This window comes from Capsicum annuum, chromosome 5 (genome assembly GCF_002878395.1).
Source record: "Capsicum annuum cultivar UCD-10X-F1 chromosome 5, UCD10Xv1.1, whole genome shotgun sequence".
NCBI classification, from domain to species: Eukaryota; Viridiplantae; Streptophyta; class Magnoliopsida; order Solanales; family Solanaceae; genus Capsicum; species Capsicum annuum.
The window spans coordinates 105,246,866-105,267,450 of NC_061115.1; positions in this window are offsets into that span (position 1 = coordinate 105,246,866).

Here is a 20,585-nt window from a genome sequence, read left to right on the forward strand (position 1 = left end):
GTTGTGCCCTAAAATTGTCACCACCTTGATGAAGCCCATCGCTCGCCTAGTAAGGACCACTAGCAGAAAAGTAAGAATCAGAACTCCACCATTTGTCATCATCTTAACCACCTTGAGACTAAGTACCTCCCTGATAAAAAAACTTGTTCCTCTTACCCGATCTATTTTTAAACTTCTCTTGTTTCCTCTTTTCATCCTCCACTTGCTACATATGAACAATCAACCTAGAGATGTCCATATCTTTAATAAACAAGGTTGTCTTGCTCTCCAAAATCAGATCCTGATTCAACCCAGAAGCGAACTTCCTCATTCTTGCCCAGATGTCACTAACTAATCATAAACATACCTTAACAATTGGTGAAACTTAAAGGCATATTCCTTGACAGTCATCCTCCCCAACTTGAGGTTCATAAACTCTTTTATTTTTTATTCCCTCAACTCTTAGGGAAAGAAACTATCTAAGAAGGCCTTAGAAAAATTATCCCTTAATATTAATTCTACCACATCACCCATATCCCTATCCCATTCTTGATACCATTCATATGCAATATATTTGTGTTGAAAAGCGATAAAGTTTACCCCCTCTATATTAAAAGACTGCATCAACCAAAGTATCTTTTCCATTTCATCCAAGAGTCCCTATGGATCCTCCTCTACCTTTATTCCAGAAAAATTGGGAGGATCCATCCTCATAAACTGGCCAACCCTTGTGGTATCAGTAGACAAAGCACCAATAGAACCCCTCTTAACCTGAGCAGTGACCTTCTAAGAAATCACATTAATAGACTAACAAAATTCTTTATTTGCCACCTATCCTTGAGTAGGACTTGTAGCATTCAGTGGAACTCTAGAGCTATCAGGGATAGTACCGTGAGATCAAAGATCAACTCCAGAAGTAGGATGTATCCCTTCAGCATTACCCTCTTATAGGATAGAAAAATTTTCTTCTACTCTATATCTACTAGGCATGATCTGAAAGATGAACAAACAAGGATTAGAGAAGATTTCAAGACTGAGACTCCAGTCTTGAGAAAGAATACAAAGAAAGTAAGACACTCCTGAATACCTTATAGCCTTTCCCTTATGAGTATGGCGCACTACATACCCCTAAAAGAGACTCTATTCGACACGACTTTGTGGAATCCCAATTGACCATGAACCTAGGCTATGATACCAATTTAATGCGACCCAACCGGGGGCCTTGTCGTACTGGGCATCCCAAGTCACAACAAAGACTACCCCTATTACCCAACCCAACTTTTATATCCTTACCCTGAGTAGACTAAATTCTGCGCATATAACAATATAGTGTAACAGCTCGCATGAAGACTCTGGGATAAGATCACAATTGTGACCGACCTAACCAATTCTAACCATTCCATACAACAATCCAACCATACCAAACTAATACTGAAACAGGGCCATAAACCATGGCATAACCAAAGATGTTTCAAAATATAATATAATTAATCGAAAAATAAAATATGATGGAACTATGAGAATTTTTTTCCGATGATGCCATCCCCAATACGAATACCAATACCAATGATAAGGTTGACTCCTATACTAATCCCGCTCATTCAAACCCATAGTAGTACCACAAAGCCTCTAACCAAAAGAGTAATAAAATTTGGTTAGAACATGCCCCTAACCATGGCCAAAACCAATATCCAATATAAATTCAAAGTGTTTTGAAATATCCATAACATGAAATAAAGCCATCCAAAAGGATAGAAGCTCACCACTTTAGTCCAAATGTTGATCCCCAAATCAATCATTAAGTAGGAGAAGTAAAATGGTCGGTTCCTGCATAGTGTGGGTATACAACCGCCAGTAGACGGGTTAGCAGGTAAATACCTGATTGACCTTAGGATAAGGATTAAATAATTTTATTTATAAAACCAAGTAAAACTATCTATATTCACATAACCATACTTTTATATAACCAAGCTGGGAAAAGGGAAAGGATTTAGCATGCCTGTAAATATTTACCTGGTCTGCATAGCTTTGCCGTCCTAAATCACCCATGAGCTATATGGGTTAGGCTCTCCTGCTAACTGAACCCCACTATGTGTTGCATCACGACCAGGGAAGAAAATCTTGGATGACTAGTACATCCCCTAAAATGTTTTGTGAAATCACACACACAGTCACTAAGACCAAGCTCATATCGACTAATATAAGTTACCATTTTTGGTCCCCTCGGGACCTCTACCTTCCAAGGCTTTGCTACACACCCCCCTATTAATGCCAAATTAAAAGTTTTTTCAAAATAACCAAATGACTAACCAAGTCTATTATTATTGGTATCGTCATACAATCCTTACTTGCAAGTATCCTCCATAGCCAACCTTTTATAGGATTAAGGGGACTTTCTTGTGCCCTTTCAAATTACAATATTAAACTACTCTAAGAATTCCATGTACCCTACAATCATAACCATTTAGCCACTTACCTTTCCAGACCATTTAAACAAGGCATAACTCCTTTACCATGTTTTAAAATATGTAAGAGTTCCATTAAAATAATGTAATGAAAACATTATTATAGGCATTTTGTCAAATATATTGGGGGCATAATATAAACAAAACCAATTACAATTAAACCATTCCCATGCAATCCAATTATCCAAAACCAACATTAATGCACAAAAAGAATAATTAAATTATGGAAACCATAACCAACCCTTTTATATCAAAACCCCCAATTCATATTTGAAAACCAAAATCATACAATCAATAAAATCATGAAAACATTTAGAAGAAACATGCTTCTAGTTAGAATTCACAATGAGGGAAGAGAACATGGGTTATAGCACGATGAGGATGGAAAGAAATCACAAAAATGAGCCCTAAATCAATCGTCTAGTTGAAACCCTAGCTTCCCTTGCCCAAAATCTCTTAAGAGAATTATAGAGTGTTTTAGCAGAGTTTCTAAGTTTTGATGATTGGAATAATAGGGTGAATAACCTTCAAAGTAGGTTAGAAGTTGTGGGACCTTATTAGGATAAGTGGGGAAATATTTAGAATGCCCCTACTTAAGTTGCACAAAATGCTGTCCTAGGGATAAGATTGACCCTCATGAGTCATACCCTCCTATATGAGTGGTACCCTCCACTCGTATCCTAAGACTCAACCTTTGGATCCAACACTGTCCAACATATGACTAATCCAACTAAGTCATAGCCAACACATACGATCCATAGCCCTTATCTGTACCCATGGTAGATTTAAACCAATAAAGAATATAGACACTGTCTACCATACGAGTCCTTGGTACGACTCGTACCCTGGCTTATGTCTTATGGTAAGACACTGATACTCAGATCCAATCTAAATAACCAAGTCTAAGATTAAGGTATGGAACCAAATAATCCGTAACCAACAATACAACTCGTACCCCTAAGTCGTATCCATTCTAGTAAAAAAAATCCATCCTGTCAACCAACACTGGTAAGTGTACGACTGTACCATACCATCTTTACCTCAACTTATGACTCATACCTATAAGTCGTATTAGGTCTAGAGATCAGAATTTAAGGAAATTTTCTAAGGTTCAGAAACCCGAGTGTTTTACTCTTCTCCACTCGGAACATTCATCCCTGAATGACGGACAAGGTAGGAGTAACCACATGCATGAGTCATTTACATTATATTATCAAATATATTCCTAATCTTAAATAAAGTTTGGAATCAAGAGGCAAAGATATTAGTCTTTCCTTTTACAATCTCAGAAAATAAAGATGTGTGGAAGAACACATACCTTCCATACGAATCCTAGAATCAAAAAACAAATTTGAATATTTGGATTTCATGTCGTCTTCCGCTATGTATCTTCTTCCACCGTAAGTTTTTGCCTAAAAACCTTAACGAAAGCCATATCCTTGGATGGCATCCGATGAACTTGCCTATCCAAGATCTCAACTAGATTTCTTCATAAGACAAAGAATTTGTGATACCCAATCCTTCCAAAGGAACAATCAAACAAGGATCACCAATGCACTTCCTCAATATGGAAACATAAAAGACTAAATGAACCAAGGTCAAGCTAGATGGCAACTCAAACTCATATGCAATATTACCAATTCTCCACAAAACATCATAAGGACAAACATACTCGGGATTGAGATTCCCCTTCTTACCATACTACTTTTTCATAGGAGATACCTTTAGGAAAACCTTATCCCCAACCTCAAACTCAAGGTTTTTATGCCTAATATCTACATAGGTCATATGACGACTTTGGGAAGCCTTAAGCCACTCCCAAATCACCTTCACTTTCTCCAAAGCCCGATAAATGAATTCGGGACCAAACATATTTGTTTGACCAAGATCGAACCAACCAATAGGAGATCTAAACCTTCTACCATATAATTTCTTAAAAGGAGCCATATCAAAACTATAATAATAGCTATTGTTGTAATAAAACTCTATCAAAGGTACATACTCAACCAAATTGCGACCATAATCAATCACACAGTCCTGAAGCATATCCCCTAATGTTTTAATAGTTGTCTCTACTTGACCATCCATTTTTGGGTGGAAAGCAGTACTCAGACTAACAAGAGTCCTCAACCCTTTCTGAAAAGATCACAAGAAGTGAGATAAAAACTGTGTGCCATGATCAAATATAATAAAAATAGGCACCCCATGCAGCTGCACAGTCTCCTAAAATAAAGCTTCGCATAATCCTACACCGAGAAGGCAGTTCGTACGGGCAAAAAGTGGGAAACTTTGTAATTCTATCCATGATGACCCAAATCAAATCATATTAATTCTGAGACCGAGGAATACCAGTAACAAAGTCCATATTGATCACTTCCTAGTTCCACTCGAGAAAATTAATTTCTTCCTACAACTATCTTAGCCTCATGTGCTTAACCTTAACCTATTGACACACCATGCACTTTGCCTCAAAATTAGTCATATTTCTCTTAATGCCATTCTACTAATAGATCTTCTTCTGATCATGATACATCTTAGTTGAGCCAGGATGAATAACATAATGCGATGAATGATCCTCTACATAAATCCTTTGATGCAAACCATTGAAATCAGGAATATACAACTTCCTTTGGTACCATAAAGTATAATCACCACTAATCTCAAACACTACTACTTTTTTCCTATTAATGTTACTCTTGATTTTTGTCAAGATAGGATCAGGCACTTGCTTTTCCTTAATCTCCATACCAAGAAATGATCAAACCACTTCTTGCACCTTCATACCACTATCCTTATAGTTTGAGAGGTAAACTCTAAGATTTACCAAGAGGTGAATATCCTGCATCAATTCTCACTTTCCTTCTTCCACATGAGCCGAACTCTATATGCATAACCTGCTAAGAGTATCACCAACCATATTATCCTTACTTGGGTGATAGCGAAGATTCATATCATAGTCCTTGAGAAGATCTAACCATTTTCTTTTCCTGAGACTAAGCTCTTTCTAAGTGAACACATACTATAGAGTTTTATGATCAGAAAAGATATCCATATGCACACCATACAAATAATGCCTCTATATTGTAAAAGCAAACACAACCGCCAACAACTCTAAATCATAAGTAGGATATATCCTCTCACTTTTAACTTCTAGGAAGCATAGGTAATTGCCTTCCCATGCTGCATCAACACACAGCTAAGCCCTAACAGAGATGTATCACAACATACCACAAGCCAATTATTACCTTTTGACAAAGTTAGAACTGAAGTCGAAGTTAACTTATCCTTCAACATCTCAAAACAACCTTCCTAAGCATCCGACCAAGAACACTTGACCTTCTTCTGAGTTAACTTAGTCAAAAGAATAGCTATACATGAAAAACTTTGCATAAATTACCTATAATATCGAGCTAAAACTATGAATCTCTAAATATTGGATGGAATTGTGGGTCTAGGCGTCTTCACCATAGAAACCTTTTGTGGATCCACTATATCCCCCTCACTAGAAATAATATGAACAAATAAAGTTATAGATTTCAACTAAAATTCACACTTAGAGAACTTGGCATACAACTACTGTTCCTTTAAGGTCTACAATACCATATAGAGGTGATTAGCATTATCAACCTCACTCTTTGAATAAACTAGAATGTCATCAATAAACACAATAATAAAAGTTCTAAATAGTGATAAAAAACACTATTCATCAGTGTCACAACCCAAACTAGGGCCTGGCCGTGACGAGCATTTCAAACCATAGAGACCCAAAACAGCCCTACCTTTCTAGTAATCATGCATCTAATTCATTTGATCAAAGTAAAGCGTAAGAAATATAATATAACGAAAACATGGTCAAGAATCATATGAAAATGAAAATGGGGAATAGTGTCCCACAATCTAAATCAACATCTATAAAACCGTCTGCAAAATCTCTACTACATGATTGAAACAATGTCTATTTGAAAACTGGGACAAGGCCCCCAGTAGACCCAAAAACTGAATATAAGATAAAAGGACTGTAGGACATAAAACCTTTTGAAACATAGAAGGCTCACTACTTGTCTCTACAGCTTTGTCAGAAAGTTATACTGAATCTTTTGACCCCTAGACTGGGCCTCTAAACTTGAGAGGTTGGAGAGGGGAGGGGATTAGCACAAAAGTACCACTTTGTCCTTGACACAGAGTGTTTAATTCACTAGAATTCCTTACATAGGCGCCGCCCATCCCATCGCCTATCTTCACATAGGCACTGCCTAGGCTATCGCCTATGCTTTCCAGTGGCTATGGACGATTGGTTAGGCATCGCTTATCACTTTAAAAGATCATAACTTCTTGCTCGAGTGTCGAATTTTAGGCAAATTAGTATCGTTGGAAAGGTAACTCAAATACCTATCATTTGACATGTAGTAGGCTTCCTAATTCAACATATACAGAGAGTTATGGTCAATGGAAGCTTACACATTTTACAACATATAGTAAAACTTAGTCGATCAAAATAGTTCCAACTCATCCTTGAGTTGAAGGACCTCTATTGTCTAAATTAAAGCTGGAGCGGATTCACATGCTACACCATAATTAACATGCCATATTGGCATAGGATTTTATGGCTTCGGGATTAGCAACACATCGAAATCATGGTCTATACTGTAGCCTGAATTGTGGGGCGTTTCATTATCCCCCCCTTAGGATCATTCGTCACCGAATGATGATACGGGATAAAGATAGACACGATTTCAAGCATAATAAAGGACTAGGAAAGATACAATAGGAATAGTACCTTTTGTCTCCTCCTCCATCGAAGCAAACAAATTGGGATATCTAATTCTCATGTCGTCTTCTGACTCCCAAGTTGCTTATTCGACTTTCTAATTCCTCCACAGTACCTTTACTGAGCCTATCTCTTTGCTCTTCAGCTTTCGAACTTGGCGATCTAAAATTTTAACGGGCTCTTCTTTGTAAGGCAAAGAGTCTGTCACTTTGATACCCTCTACTTGAAATACCATAGAATGATCTCCAATGCATTTCTTCAACATGGATACATGGAATACCGGATGAACGAAACCCAAACTTGCAGGCAATTCCAACTCATAGGCAATTGTACCAATCCTTTTCAAAATCTGATATGGCCCTACATAACGAGGGCTTAATTTACCCCTTTTTCCAAACCGCATAACTCCTTTTATAGGAGAAACCTTGAGAAATACCTAATCACAAATTTAAAATTCTAGTTCTCCTCTTCGAACATTGGTGTAGGACTTCTGATGACTCTGAGCAGTCTTGAGTCATTCTCTAATGATTTTTACTTTCTCCATCACCTGATGAACAAGATCAGGCCCATACATCTGAGTCTCACCTACTTCATACCATCCTATCAAAGACCTATATCTCCTTCCATACAAAGCCTCAAAAGGGGCCATCTTAATGCTGGCATGGTAACTATTATTTTAAGTAAATTCAACCAGTGCCAGGTGATCTACCCAAATACCTTTGAAATCAATAACGTATGCCCTCAATATATCTCCGAGGGTCTGAATGGTACGCTCAGCTTGCCCATCCGTCTGAGGATGGAAAGCTATGCTCAAATTCACTTGTGTACCTAAACCCTTCTGAAAGGATGTCCAGAACTGAGATAAAAACTGCGTACCTTTGTCGGATATAATGGACACTAGTGCCCTATGCAATCGAACTATCTCCTCAATATAAATCTTAGCATAAACCTCTCCTGAATAATTAGTCCTCACAGGCAAAAAGTGGGCTGACTTGGTCAATCGATCTACAATCACCCATATAGAATCATACTAGTTTCAAGATCTCGGAAGTCCTATAATGAAGTCCATATTTATCATCTCCCACTTCTATAAAGGCAGGGCTATCTCTTAGGAATTACCACCCGGCCTCATGTGTTCTACCTTCACTTTCTGGTAGTTCAAGAACTTGGACACAAAATTAGCTACATTACGTTTCATGTTATTCTACCAATACAAGGTTTTCAGATCATGGTACATCTTAGTAGAGCCTGGGTGAATGACACACCTCGAAGTGTGCGCCTCATTAAGGATTCTTTCCCATATCCCATCGATATTCGGAACGCACAACCTACCCTAAAATCTCAGAATACCATCGCCACCAATTTCAAATGACATAACCTTTTGTTGACCCACATCTTTCTTGATTTGCATCAAGATGGGATCTTCAACCTGCTTCTCCTTAACTTCAGCACAAAGAGATGACTTAGCTAACTCATAAACAATCACCCCTCCATCTTTGAAATCTAAGAGTCGCACTCCCAGATTTGGAAGGCGGTGAATATCCTTTACCATCTCTTTCTTTCCTTCTTCTACATAAGAAAGGCTGCCGATAGACAACCTACTGAGGGCGTTGGCTACAATATTTACCTTGCCCAGATGGTAATGCAGACTGATACCATAGTCTTTCAAAAGCTCCATCCAATGCCTCTGCCTGAGGTTTAATTCTTTCTGTGAGAAAACATACTACAAACTTTTATGGTCAGTATAAATATCAACATGTACTCCATAAAGATAGTGCCTCCAAATTCTAAGTGCAAACACCACAGCTGCTAACTCTAAGTCATGAGTGGGGTAATTGTGCTCATGCTCCTTTAACTACCTAGATGCATAAGCTATCACCTTACCACAATGTGTCAATACACAACCAAGTCCCATATGGAACGTATCACAATAAACCACAAAATAATCTATACCCTAGGGAAGGGTCAAAACAGGAGCAGTAGTCAGCTTGTCCTTCAATTTCTCAAAACTATTTTCACACAAGTCAGACCATACAAAATTCATCTTTTTCTGAGTTAGTTTAGTAAGTAGAGCAGCTATGGAAGAAAAACTATTTACGAACCTTCTGTAATACCCCGCCAAACCTAAGAAGCTCTGAATATCGGTTGGAGTCATGGGTCAGGGCCATTTTCTCACTCTTCAACTTTCTGAGGATCCACTCTTATCCCGTCACTGGACACAATATGCCCCAGGAAGGCAATAGCGTCTAACTAGAATTCATACTTAGAAAATTTGGCATACAGTTGATGATCCTTAAGGGTCTGAAGAATAATTCAGAGGTGATTGGCGTGATCCTCTTTACTCTTAGAATAGATCAGAATATCATCAATAAATATATTGATGATCAAGTCAAGAAACTAACGGAACACTCTATTCATAAGATCCATGAAGGTTGTAGGAGCATAAGTCAACCAGAAGGACATGACTAGAAATTTGTAGTGACCATATTAGGTTCGGAAGGCTGTCTTAGGTATGTCTTACTCCCTAACTTTCAACTGATGATAACCCGAACGAAGATCTACTTTTGAAAAACACTTGGCACCCTGAAGCTGGTCAAAAAGGTCATCTATCGTAGGAAGAGAATATTTATTTTTAATCATGACCTTATTCAACTGGCGATAGTCTATGCACATACGAAGGGACATATCCTTCTTTCGCATAAAGAGCACAGGTGCACCCAATAGGGAAACACTAGGACGAATAAAACCTTTGTCTAGGAGGTCTACAAGTTGTTCCTTTAACTCTTTTAGTTTCGCGGGAGCCATTCTATATGGTGGAATAGAAATAGGACGAGTGTTTAGCAACACATCAATGCAAACATTTATCTCTCTATCAGGGGGTATCCCTGGGAGATCTTCGGGAAAGATTTCTAAGAATTCATTCACTATAGGTACTGACCCCAGAGGAAGGTTTCCAACCTTTGAATCTTTTACTCGAATTAGATGGTACACATAGCCTTTGGAGATAAGCGTTTGGGCTCTAAGATAAGAGATAAAGTGAACTCTAGGTTCCATGAAACTCCCTACCCATATAATTGGTGTCTCATTCGGAAAAGAAAAAGTGACCTTTTGGGTTCTGCAATCAAGAGTGGCATAACACGAATGGAGCCAGTCCATCCCAAGGATGGCATCAAAGTCAATCATATCCAGTTTTATAAGGTCTGCCAATATTTCCCTACTATGAATAGACACGGCATAATTTTTTATACCCTTTTAGCAACAACAGAATCACCTAAATGAGTAGAAACAGAGAAGGGTTCTACAATAACTTCGAGATCAAACCCGAATCTAATAGCCACATAAGGGGTCACATAAGATAAAGTATACCCGAGATCAAGAAATATAAACACCACAAGAAAAGATTCGTAACATATCGGTGACAACATTTGGTGAAGCTTCCGCCTCCTGGTGGTTAGTCAAAGAATATAACTGGTTACGACCGCTTTCGGCAGCTGAAGGGGCACCCTTAAGAAAAGGAGCTATGGAGGTGGCTTGGGACTTAGCCCTTCCCTCCCTCCCCCCACTTCCCCCGTATTTCCTACAGCAGAAGGATAATCTCTTTGAAGGTGACCCACTTTGCCATAAGTATAGCAGTTTCTCCCCTCAAAGCAGCACTTCCCCAGATGATTCCTTCCGCAAACCTCACACCATGGATGATTACGACGCTACTGGGCCATACTGCCTTGATATTGTGTACCTAGAGCATTGGACCCCTAAAGAGTCTGAATATTCTGAGTTTGTCTGTCTGTCGGTGGTCTGGGTGCTGGGGAACTGGCTGCCGAATGTGCATTATTCCAAAAATTCTTCTTGTTTGACCACTTATTACCCCATTCACCACTCTACGGCTGACTCCAGTGCTTGTCCATAGATCTAGCTCTCTTAGCCTGTCTTTCTTTCTCTATAGATTCAACAATCTTTTTTTTCTTCTCTTCCATTTAATTTATATACACAGTCATTTGAGCAAAGTCTAACTCCTTGTTCAACATAGCCCCCTGATACTCAAGTACCAGGTCATCAGCAAGGCCAGATACAAATTTCCTCATCCGGGCCCTCATCTTACTAGTCAACTCTGGTGCATAGCGGGCTAGTTTATTAAACTTCAAAGTATACTCCTAGACACTCATACTACCCTGTTTCAGATTCATAAACTCTTCCACTTTGGCCTCCCTCAACTCCATAGGAAAGAATCGATAAAGGAAGGCTTCCACAAATTTGCCCCAAACTATGGGCTCAGTACTTTCACCTTTTTCATCTTCCTAGTTGGCATACCACTGACTCGTAACATCTTTAAGCTGATAGGTTACTAAATCCACCCCTTCAATCTTATCCAAATGCATCACCTTAAAGATCTTTTCCATCTCATCCACGAACTCCTGTGGATCTTGCTCCACCTTGGTGCCAATGAACTTAGGTGGGTTCATCTTCATGAAATGTTCGACTCTAGTAGCCTCAGATGTAACAGATGCAGACCTAACATCTTCCGATCGTTGAGCTTAGTTGGCTACCAAATGTGTTAGCATATGAATAAATCATCTGAATTCTGCATTTGGATTATCTCCCTAAGCAGTTGGGGGACGATTGACAATAATCCGGGGAGCCTAAGGTCGACTGGTTGGGAACGGATGGACTCCTAGAGTAGGGACAAATTCTAGAGTGTGAGCCCTATTAGTGGTCCGCATCCTATAGGTGGGATGGACCTTATCTTCCTGAGCATTCTAATCGATGATACAACGTATGCCTGGCGGCAACTCGGATCTTATGTTCTTTAGATACCCAGCTTATCTGCCAGTTGTCTGGATGTAAAAGGAAGAGGTTAGTTCACAACTCTGAAAGCCAAAGACGAAGCGAGGAAGGAAGCTACAGAGTAGCAGATAAGGAAGAGATTTAGGCAACTTAATTGACCTACCGGACTCTAAAGTAAAGAAAAGGCATAACTATGTTTTTGAAACACAAGTGATCATTGATTAGGGGACAGTTCAGACTCTGAAGCACGAACTAAATCACAAAGAAGGGAAACATTTCCTAAACGCCTAGCAACCTCCTGCCTATAAGTGTGGCACACTACACACCCTTAAACAAGACTCTACCCAACGTAATTTCATAGACACCGTGGGACCATGAACCATGCTTTGATACCAACTTTGTCACGACCCAAACTAGGGCCTGGCCGTGATAAGCATTTCAAACCATGAAGACCTAAAACACCCCTATCTTTTTGGTAATCATGTATCTAATTCATATGATCAAAGTAATGCAGAAGAAACACAATATAATGGAAACATGGTCAAGAATCATATAAAAATAAAAATGGGGAATAGTGTCCCACAATCTAAATCAACATCTCTAAAACCATCTATGAAATCTTTACTATATGACTAAAACAATGTCTATTTGAAAACTGAGACAAAGCCCCCAGTAGACCCAAAAACTAAATATAAGATAAAAGGACTGTAGGACATAAGACCTTCTGAAATATAAAAGGCTTACTACTTGTCACTATAGCTTTATCTGAAAATTCTACTGAATCTCTTGACCCCTAGACTGGGCCTCTGAACCTGAGAGGTTGGAGAAGGGAGGGGGTTAGCACAAAAGTACTAGCATGCAGAGATATCAAAACAAACCATAATATTTTTACAAAGTATAGTTGAGAGCCAATATAAAACAATTTCGTATCAAATCATTTAAAAACACATGGGTGTAATGCATTAGCTTTTCTCAATAATAATGAAATGCAACTGAGCTAGGTGGAATACCCTACATAATTTACACCAACTGTCAAACCTCGATTGCTACCGGGATTAGAGTATAAGTAAGGGAGAGACACTCAAGACCACACAACATGGTGTCTCGACCCAATAGTAGTGCCCAAGATCACTTGGCTTGGGCTCCTACCTATAGTATTAATTTGGGAATGACATGAAGTCAAGTACATAGATCACTTAGCCTAGTACCAATATTCTATGTCGGCAAACACGTTATTCCAGCGATGAGCCCTTGTGTCTTAAACGCCTTCTTCGGGCATCCACCTTTCTTATATAAAATCAATGCATTCAAATTTCATTTAATTTAATCACGTATCATATTCTGTAGGGTATCGTTATACCCGACTTGTAAGTCATCAATATCACATCCACATATGCATAATCATGTAAAAACCAAGGTGCTTCATCATTTACAAGTGGTGAATAATATTTATTTCAAATTCATGATCTCTTTTATTGATCACAATATAATATGGAGTATTAAAACATTATCATGGGAATTTGAAAACAGTTTATCATTCATATTTATTAACTTCCATGGAAAATCTCAAATCACATGTACATGGTTTCAACCATTGAAGTATATAGGCAAACAATTCCCATGACATAAAAAAAATGACTTAGAAATCATATTGAAAACAAGATATTAGCATTTGATTGAAAACCCCCATTTAAAAGCATGCATGTTCATAAATACTACACCCATGAGATTTTTGGATAACCCCACATACCTCTATTTCCAAGGATAATAGGTGTTTCTTGAAGCTTGTAGATTGATGAACCCAAATATATAATTATCTTTCACAACCTACGATCAACTCTTGAACTGTTTGGGTTTTTATTTTTGAAACCCTAAGGAGAATCTTTAGCACTTTTGATGAAAGAATATGTATTTGGGGGTCCTTGGAACTAAATCTCGTGTTTTATGGCTAAGTAAGGGTGTAAAAGGACCACTTTATCATTAACACGGAGTGTTTAATTCACCACAATTCCTTACATAGGCACCGGTCATCCCATCGCCTATCTTCAAATAGGCACTGCTTAGGCTATCGCCTATGTTTACATAGGCGCCGCCTAGGCTATCGCCTATGCTTTCTAGTGGCCATGGGCGATTGGTTAGGTGTCACTTATCACTTTAAAAGGTCATAACTTCTTGCTCGGGTGTCGGATTTTAGGCAAATTAGTATTGCTGGAAAGATAAATCGAATACCTATCATTTGACACATAGTTGGCTTCCTAATTTGACATATACAGAGAGTTATGGTTGATGAAAGATGACACATTTTACAACATCTACTAAAACTTAGTTAATCAAAATAGTTCCAACTCATCCTTAGTTGAAGGACCTCTAAGGTATAAATTCAAGCTGGAGTGTATTCACATGCTACACCATAATTAACATGTTGTATTGGCAAAGGATTTTATAGCTTCGGGATTAGCAATGCGTTGAAATCATAGTCTATATTGTAGCCCAAATTGCGAGGTGTTACAATCAGATCCTAAATAATGCTGGAGCTTTACTCAACCTAAATAACATCACTAAAAATTCAAAGAGCCCATACCGAGTATAAAAATCCATCTGAAGGATATCCACTCCCTAATCTTTAGAAGATAGTACACTAACCAAAGATCTATCTTAGAAAAAAACTTGGCACCTTGCAACTGATCAAATAGATCATCTATCCTTAGAAGAGGATACTTGTTCTCTACCATCAATATGTTCATAGCCGGTCATCAATTTGCATCCGAAGAAAACCATCTTTCTTGCACATAAACAACACCAGTGCACCCCATGGGGATATACTAGGATGACTAAACCCCTTATCCAAAAAACCCTAAAATTTCTCCTTGAGTTCCCTCAACTCAGCTAGAGCCATTCTATATGGAGGAATAAAAAATGGATGAGTGTCTAGAACTTCTGGAAAGATGAGTTGATCACCGGTTTTCAAACCAAAGTTATATAATTTTGAGTTCTAAGTGTTTGAGTTTAAAAGAGTTATAAGTTCTTGAGCATTAAAGAATTTTTACTCTCTATGAGATATATGCATGAGTTGGCATTGTTTAAAGTTTTCTTTAGCCTATGAGTAATGAGAATAAGAGAAGAGAACATATTTTAAAGCTAAAGTATAATGACTCATGAGATTTGTGTTACATGCTTTGTCATACATGATTTATGAGATTTACATTTTGACTTATTCAAGCCATGTGAGTCATTCCTATTACATGCATAATTTGATTAAAAAATATTGATATTATTTTATGTAAAGGCATACACCCCCATATACTTAGTACATTCCCAAGTGCAGATCCACAAATACGTCTGCTGATCCATATATATGTCTATCTGCTACATTGTCTTATAATGTAGGTTCAAGTACTCAGTCCCAGCCTCGTCAGTGATTCTAAGGTACATTTGTCTACATTTCTCCAGTGGTTAGTCCTCATGGTTCGAGGGCCTATCTTTAAATATTTTAGTATTTGAGTGGTTATGTTATTACTTTTAGTGCAGTTTGAGTCAGTTAGGGATCTGTCCCAATGACTCTCTAGTTCATAAAGTAGTAGAGACTTTGTCAGACTAGCTATCAGATTGTGGTTGTTTTGAGATAGTACTAGTGTTTTTGTATATTTCTTCTTATAATACGTTATTATATATAGTGATGGGCTCAAAGGTTTACCTTGGGTCTACTTATAACCTTAATCACCATGTGATGCCTCGGGAGGTGATTTCGAGTTGTTACATAAAGATGTTTGGTATGGATTTTGTTTGCCAAACCATGGAAAATATGAAGGTAATTCGGGATAGGATTAAAGATGCCTAAAGTTTCCATAGGTCCTATGCAGACATGAGGCATAAGAAGTTAGAGTTTGAGGTTGGGGATAGGTTGTTCTTGAAGGTATCTCCCATGAAAGGAGTGATGCTATTTGGAAAAAGGGGAAGATTAGTCCCAATATATTGGTCCATACTTAGTTTTGGGAAGTGTTAGAATTGTTGTGTATGAATTAGAGTTGCCTTCTAGTTTGATCTCCATTCACTCGGCATTCTATGGTTTCATGTTAAATATGTCTGTAAGTGATTTGTTGCAAATTATGTCTATTAAGGATATTGGTATTTTTGATTCCCTATCTTATAAGGAGGTCTCAGTTGACTTCTTAGCTCAACAGGTTCGTCGGTAGTGAATCAAGGACGTAGCTTCGGTAAAGGTTTTATTGAGGAACCACAAGGTGGAAGAGGATACATAGGAAGCTAAAAAAGATATGAAATCCAAGTATCCATTCCTATTTCCCGTTATGGAAAATTATGCTTGAGGTATTTATTGCTCTTATAAATTTTGTTTTCTTTCTATGTTAAAGGTAGATTGTGAATTCCTTGATTTCAATTTTTTTGCATTAAAGGTAAGAGTAGAAGTGTTTGGGGGATTAATCGTGCTAGTTAATACCTTGTCCTATCATTCGAGGATGAATGATCTAGGTGAATTAAAATACCCTATATTTTGCCCTTTGAAAATTCTTGAGGTTTGAGCTCACTATCAAAGTAACAACTCATCATATGAGTCGTGTGGTATAGGTATGGGTAAGGTGACCCTATTACCTAGGTTTCCAGTAGGTAGTGTTATGTTTTTAGTCTCGGTAATGACTTGGGTTGCGAACCATTAAGGGTGGTGAAGAGTTATTAGGATGATCCTTAATCAAATCAAAAACTTAGTGGCTTGACTTTGCTCTGAGTATGTCTAGCTCATTAAGATCCATGAGGATAGGTTGCAAGTTGTAGGGTTGAGGCGTATGTTTTCTAGTATCCAATCTGTTAAGTCTGTCATAGATACGACTAAACTATATGAGTCATATGATTAGGTCACGAGTGGGGCATGGAGTTGTATGGTGGACAATGTATGGGTGTCTAACTAATTTTCTTGGTGATGACTCAAGGGTATGAGTTGTATGTTGTGGTCATAAGTCAAAAGGTCCACTCGTAACCACCTGCGGTCTTTTTATAATTTTTAGCTGGGGGAACTTTAGACATTTCTTACTTAAAGAACTTAAGACCTCATGTCCCTATAACACATTTTCATCATCTATTCCACAGTTTACAAGATTAGACATTCTCTTTACTCACTCAAAATCCTCTCAAGAAAAAATTGGCTAAGGTTCCCCAAAGTGCTCATCTAAGGACTTAGGATCAATTTTCTCCATGAATATTTGTAATTCTGGCATGTGACTCCTCCCTTATTGTTAGTATACTAAAATCATATGTTTAAATCATTATTAATGAATCAATAATAGTGGTTTTGAAGCCAAGGTTGAGGGATTTCAATGGATATCATTAGATATTATTTTTTATGGTTTAAATTATGACTATGAGTGTTTTTAATTATGGTTTTGCACATATCAGTGCATGGGAATGGTGATTTAGTTGAGGAGTCAATGTTGAACCCTAAATTTGATGATTTTGGCTTTGATATTGAAATGCCCTCAACCTGTTTGTGAAATTGTCAATGCGAATGATATTGTCACAAGTTTGAATTTAGTTTTGAACTAAGGCTTGGCATAAAAATGTTAATGATTGATGAATGACTTTAGAGTGTCACTGGAGGACTTAAATTTAATTTAATTAAAAACCTTGCGGGATATATGGGAATCCCGCAAGTGATTTTAATAATAGAGTCTGTAAGATACATGGGAATCCCTTAAATATTGGCTAGTGACATTTCTTGCAAGCTATTGTCGGCATGATTATACCACTTTATAATGCCTTAATAATTAACTCCTTGTATTGGTGGTTTGGTAATGTACTAAAGGTTTTAATAGGGCAATAATGGGGTTATGATATTTAGTCATGAAGGTGTATGTTGTAAGGATGAATATTGGAAACTCGTGATTGCCGTCATGAGGTTTGGTCTTGATGAACTGTGTGGATGGTTCACACTATGAATATGATTGTATCTTAATTGACGTTGGGTTAGGGCATTCCTTAGTCTTCCTTGATACCCCTAGTTTGTGCGGCTAGCATAAACTGGGGCCTTTTCAGCAGGGGGAGTTGAACCCATATAGCCCGTGGGTGGATTTTTGTGATGGTTAAGCTACACAACCAAGGTTAAGGATTTAAATGCATGTTAAACCTTGTTTCCTATCTTGACACGATATATATATATATATATATTTATATGTGATTGGATATGGTTATTTGATTTGGTTTTAAATGATTGCATTATTTTACCTTTATACCTGAGTAACATGCTAGTATTCACTCCGCTAACCATTTTCAGGAGATGTATTCCCACACGATGCAGGAACCCACCATATTACTATTCCTCATTATTAGTGACATAGATTCGAGGAAAGTCTTGAGTTAGATTGAAGTGGTGAGCTTCCATACTCCATAGGGCTCCATTTCATGTTATGGACTTCTTTTTGTTATTATTATTTCCTTGGTTTTGGTTTTAGCTATGGTCGGGGGCATGTCCCGACCAAATATTCTTTGATTCTTGTTAGAGGCTTTGTGAGACTACTATGGGCACGGGCATTGTCGGTATTAGTGTTGCATTGGTATTGGTATTGGATTAGGATTGGTGTTGGTTGGACACTTGGTTCTGACTGTTTGGTTATTGTTATAGACTTCATCTTATGTTTTCAAATTATTATTATTTTATCTTATTATATGCTTAGAATTCTTCTGTCAGAGGGAGTAGGGCAATTATGATTTCTGTGTTTTGGTTGGTCTCCAGTACTAGTTGGGGATGAGGTACCTGACACAACTGGCCCTGGTTTGGGTTATGTAAAGACATTGGAATAAGGGTAACACTTGCTTTTGGATAATGGTGGGAGATACTAGTTGTCTGGGTTATATGGTACATGGATTGTCTGCAGTCATGGCTAGTAGGCATTTCTTTGACCTAAAGCATATATGTATACGATAAATTACAAAGTTTTATAGTTCATTGAGTAAACCAAGTTATATTGGGTTTTTCGTTGTACTTGGGACCCTTGTGTGATCTAGTTATTTGGTATTTCCTTGAGATGAGTTAAGACTTGTTAATATACAATAATAATAATGTGTTTTTATGTGAAAGTGATAAGTTGAATTATTTTTTGAGATCTTTCTATCGTTGACTTGAGTTAACTACTATTTATGTAAAGATAATTAATACATTTACTTTACTTGATTTGTTAAAGTGGAATAGTGGTTGAAAGTCTGGTTAAATGCATAATTGCTAAAGATGACATGTTTTTGCTTTTTGTTTACAAACTATTATTGACGTGTTCATATTAATTAAGTTGAGTTGTCCTATGACCTACCTGTACATAGTGGTTTTGTACTAATACTTTATTGTGCTCTTCTTTCATTGATCATAGAGTATAATCTAGTGGATTATATGAGACCTCACTTTTAGATCGTGGTTAAATCCAAGAGCAATCATCTTTTGGGAAGCCATGGATGTCTCATGGTTACATCTTGTTGATACTTTTTAGGAAAAGATTGCTATTTATATTTTGGGTTGTACCCATGGTTATGTCAGTCAGAAATTCTAGTATAATGATCTTCAGTTTCTAGGGTCATTTAAAAATTAGAAAAGGACCTAAAATGCCCTTCAACTATGTAAAATGGTGTAAAAATAAACTCCGTCTACCTGTTGGGTCTAAAATGCCATTCTCGTCTACCTATTGGGCCAAAAATATCCTTCCTGCCTATCTATTGGAGCTATTTTGCACCTTTGTTTAACCAATCAATTTAGCCCCAACTCTTTAATGACATGGATTTTTTAATTTCCCAACTAATAACTAATAAAAATAGTTAATTTCCCCTTAAAGTTTCAAACCCACCCAAACCTAATAACCCTCTCCATTGATATCTCGGGATTATTAATCTCACCCTCAAGGAGTGCTAAGAAAAACACTACAATCCCGAAATAACTATTCCCACATGAGTTATTTCATTCATTTTGTCTCAACCAAACAAGGAATAATTTTCTCATCTAAATTAATCCCAAGATTAGTTAACCTTATCTCTCCTACCAAACGATCCCTTAGTTTAGGTATTAGTCCACGACTATGCTTTCTGGATCACCTTTGAAGTAAAATATATAATTGCATTTGCAATCTTTTGCTCATCATTTTATTGTATTTTTCAATGAAATATTGTGCGTGACTGATATAAGTCTCTTTGTTTGATTATTTTATTCTTTTTGTAAGTCATATCAGGATGTGAACAAGAGAGATTCCCTATGTATGCATCTCAACCTCAGTTTTGCTAATTGTCATATGTTTCTGTGAAAATACTTAAGCAAGTATTGAATATTTTCAGCCACTGATAATACTATCAACCAAATAATTAAGCTTTGCTCACAGTATTCTCAAATTATGCCTCACAAGCTTGTAGTGAGATTGAGATTTGTTGTTTCATTAAACTAATATTTATTAGCATACAAGTAATGAAAACCACCATGGTGTAGTAGTACGAGATCCCCTACAATTGTTCTGCAATAATAAACTCTTACATTATAACTAGACAAATGATATTGAGCTAAGATTCAGATAAACCTGAGGCTTACCTTTCTCCTCTTTGGAAGAAAATATTAA